This window comes from Orycteropus afer, unplaced genomic scaffold, assembly GCF_000298275.1.
Source record: "Orycteropus afer afer isolate SDZICR_OR568_19922 unplaced genomic scaffold, OryAfe1.0 scaffold00093, whole genome shotgun sequence".
NCBI classification, from domain to species: domain Eukaryota; kingdom Metazoa; phylum Chordata; class Mammalia; order Tubulidentata; family Orycteropodidae; genus Orycteropus; species Orycteropus afer.
In genome coordinates this window covers 4726957-4731333 of record NW_006921680.1, presented here as the reverse complement: position 1 = coordinate 4731333, position 4377 = coordinate 4726957, and the positions used below count along the sequence as shown (strand labels likewise).

The 4377-nt window shown below is 37.4% G+C and overlaps 1 protein-coding gene across 1 annotated transcript in view; it reads left to right on the top strand.

Moving 5' to 3' along the window:
* Nucleotides 1–4377, top strand: part of FAM81B (family with sequence similarity 81 member B) — a 103335-nt gene that overhangs the window by 45718 nt on the left and 53240 nt on the right. The gene's annotated exons all lie outside the window — the stretch shown is intronic.

The window sequence follows — 4377 nt, the reverse complement described above, 5'->3', positions numbered from 1 at the left end:
AATGAATAAGGAAGACCGAAGAAGAGTTGATGCTTTTGAGTTGTGGTGCTGGCAAAGAATGCTGGAAGTACCATGGACTGGTAAAAGAACTAACAGATCTGTCCTGGAGGAAGTGCACCCGAAATGCTCCTTGGAAGCGAGAATGGCCAGACTTTGTCTCTCTATTTTGGTCATGTTGTCAGAAGGGACCATTCCCTGGAGAAAGATGTCATGCTTGGTAAAGTGGAGGGTCAATGAAAGAGAGGAAGACCTTCAATGAGATGGATTGACACGGTGGCTGCAATGATGGGCTCAAGGATCATGGAGCTGGTGCAGGAACGGGCAGTGTTTCCTTCTGCTGTGCATGGGGTCACTATGAGTTGGAAACTACTTGACAGCACCTAACAACAACAGCAACAGAATAATAGAATAACTAGAATAATGTTCTATAACTATAATACTACTACTATTATTCAAATTTATGCACCAACTACTAATACCAAAGATGAAGAAATTGAAGACTTATACCAAATTCTGCAGTGTAAATTGATCAAACATACAATCAAGATGCATTTATAATTAGTGGTTGATTGGAATGTGAAAGTTGGAAGCAAAGAATGAGGATTGGTAGTTGGATAATACAGCTGTTGTGATAGAAATGTCATCAGCAATTACATAATAGAATTTTTCAGGATCAATCATTTATTCATTCCTACATTTTATCAACAATATAAATGGCAACTATATATGTGGACCTCACCAGATGGGATACATAGGATTCAGATCAACTACATCTGTGGAAAGAGATGATGGAGAAGTTCAATATCATTAGTCAGGGAAACACCAGGGGCCAACTGAAGAACAGTCCATCAATTACCAATACGCAAGTTCAAGTTGAAGCTGAAGAAACTTTAAAGAAGCCCACAAGAGTCAAAGTACAACTTTGAGTATATTCCAGCTGAATTTAGAAAACATTTCAAGGTAGATTTCATGCATTGAACACTAATGACCAAAGACCAGACCAGTTGTGGGATGAAATCAAGGACATCATACACACAGAAAGTCTCATTAGAAAAACAGGAAAGAAAGAAAAGATCAAAATGGATGCCAGAAGAGACTCTGAAACTTGCTCTTGAATATAGAGTAGCTAAAGCCAACAGAAGAAATGAAGAAAAAGAACTGAATGGAAAATTTTAAAGGTAGCTCGGGAAAACAAAGTGCTATCGTAAAATGTGCACAGATCTGGAGTTAGAAAACTGAAAGGGAAGAAAACGCTCACATCAAGATGTGCATCAGACTTGTATCTTTTAAACATACTTATTCAATCTGTATGCTGAGCAAATATCTGTGAGATGGACTATATGAAGATGAATGTGGCATCAGGATTAGAGGGAAACTCATTGACAACTTGCCATATGCAGGTGACACAAACTTGCTTGATGAGAGTGAAGAAAACTTGAAAGACTTACTGATGAAGGTCAATGACTACAGTCTTCAGTATGGATTACACCTCCATATAAAGAAAACAAAAAACTTCACAACTAGACCAGTAGGCAACATCATGATAAGAAAAGGTTGATGTTGTCAAGCACTTCATTAAACTTGGATCCACAATCAATGCCCATAGAAGCAGTAGGTAAATCAGGCATCATATTGCACTGGGCAAACCTGCTGCAAAAGATAAAGTGTTAAAAAAGCAAAGATGTAACTTTGAGGACTAAGGTGTGCCTGACACAAGCCATATATTTTCAATCTCCTTATGTGCACAGAAAATTGGACAATGAATAAGGAAGACCAAAGAAGAATCAATGCATTGAATTATGGTGTTAGTGAAAAATACTGAATATACCATGAATTGCCAGAAGAACAAACAAATTTGTCTTGGAAGAAGTACAGTCGAAATGTTCCTCGGAAGCAAGGATAGTGAGAGTTCATCTTATGTACTTTGGACATGTTATCAGGAGAGATCAGTCTCTGGAGAAGAAGCTCAGACATAAAATGGGGAGAAACAGCTGCAATACCATCTGAAGAATAAAAATGGGAAGATAGACGTACAATCAGCTCTCACAAGCAGATGGATGCTAGTCCCAGCATACCACTGAGACCCTCATAGTAACACTTGCTATAAACGTTTTCCCAGTTTGTTGTTTGTATCTTACTTGTATTTATAATGTTTTTGTAATATTTTTACAAATTTTGCTTTGTGACTTCTCTCCTCTCATTACTTTAAAGAGTAGAAAGTTCTTCAATCAGAGATGAGGTCATCTCTGTTATATTTTAATTTTAGGGCTTGAGTTTTTATTTATATTTTTATTTATTTTTTCTAAGGTTTATTTTGATGTAATTACATGAGGTAAGAACTTCAATTTATTGTTTTATAAATAAGTAATCAGAGATCCCAACATGATTTGTGAAATTCCTCCCTCATTGATTTGTGAGTTTCATGTACAGCATATTTCTTCCTAACATTTACCAAGGTCTTCATTACATTATATTGATCTATTTGGCTGCATTTCAGCACCACACTGATTTACATTATTCTTGTTGTATACAATGTTTTCATATCTAGATGGGCCAGTCACCTTTTATCACTATTGTTTCAAAAAAAAAAAAAAATCTAGCTAGTGTTTTTTTTAAAAAAATTATTATTATTATTTTTTTTTTATTGTGATTTGGGTGAAAATTTACAGAGCAAATTCACTTTCCATACAGCAGTTCACATACACTTTGTCTCATGACATTGACTACAATTTACCACAATACAACAGCCCCCTCCCACTTCCTCCCGATAGTTACTTCTTCCCTGTGTCTATCCCTCCATACACTCTTGTCCTCTGAACTGTCTTCCTGTGCATAAACAGCCCTTCTTTTTCACAAGACTGTTCTCTCCAAGCAGTGTATCTATCTCAGGTAAATGTTCAACTCATATGCCTGTCTTTTGTTTGGCTGGAAGCCACAGTTATAAGTTCAATTCCAGACCTGAAGGGCAGCTAGGGGCCATAGTCTCAGTGGTTCTACAAGGCTCTATCAGATCAGCAAACCTGGTCCACCCTTTTTTTTTTTCCCAAATGATTTTGAGTTTTGTTCCACATTGTTCTCCCTCTCTATACAGGATCTCCTCTGAGTGGTTCACAGTGGTAGCCGGGCACCATCTAGTTCTGGTCTCATAGTCATATAGGCTGAGGATTGCATGGTATATCAGTTGCTAGGACTAATTCTTTCCATGAATCCTGGTTTTCTTCATTCTTCTTTGCTCTGGATAAGGAGAGACCCATTGTTGTATCTAGATGGCTGCTTGCAAGCTTTTAAGATCCCAGTTGCTACTCACCAAAGTAGGAGGTGGAACAATGTTTTGTGTAGTATGTTATGCCAATTGAACTTGAGTCCCCTGTGACTACGATCCCGAGCCCACCAGTTCAACTACTCAGTCCCTCTGGGTAGCTGGCTGTGACCAAGAAGTGACTACAACCTTGGCCCTTGTCAGCTCTACTATACACCTGGGAATTCTTACAGATCATACAAATACACTTATAGGACCATTGTCTGCCAACCCTATACATGGTCTTGAGTACACTCCCCACTTCAAAGACATACTTAATAGTTCTAGCTAGTGTTTTTGACACTTATTTCTTAAGTTAAGCCATTATTTGCTTTTAGGTTGTCTCAATCTTCAGTTTACAAATGGGAAAGATTCTTAATATGATCTTTGACATTTCTATAATTCTCTTGCTATAAAAATCCTTCTATTCATAGTAAAATTAATGAACATAAGTTTAAACATAGTTCAGGCCTTGGTCAGATATAACAGCTAAACTGGAATATTTCCTCAAATCACAAATTTGTTTGTATTTTCTGAAATTCTATACTCTCTCTTACTTCAGTTGTTGTTGTTATGTGCTGTAGAATTGGACCTGACTCACGGTAACCCCTCCTTGGGTTTCCGAGATGGTATCACTATGGAAGTACATTGCCCAACCTTCCTTCCAAGGAGTGATGGTGGGTTTGAACCATCAGCCTTCTGGTTAGCAGTCAAGTGCCTTAAGCACTATGTTACCAGAGCTCCTCACTTACTTCAGAGTAAATCCAAATTATTTTTATATGAATTACTCCTAATTTCTGTCTTCACATTACAATAAAATTGTTTGAATATCAAGTAAGATAAATTTTATCTTCAGGTAAATATAATTATTTCATTTTTTAAATAAATACTTACATGTAGGTGCAAAAAATTTGTATGTAAGTGCACTATTCTTAGGACCACCAATGTGGTAGTATGTTGTTGTTGTTATGTGCTGTCAAGTCAGCCCCAACTCATAGCGACCCCTCCTTGGGTTTCCGAGGCAGTATCACTATGGAAGTAGGATTGCCCAACCTTCCTTCTGAGGAGTGGCTGGTGGG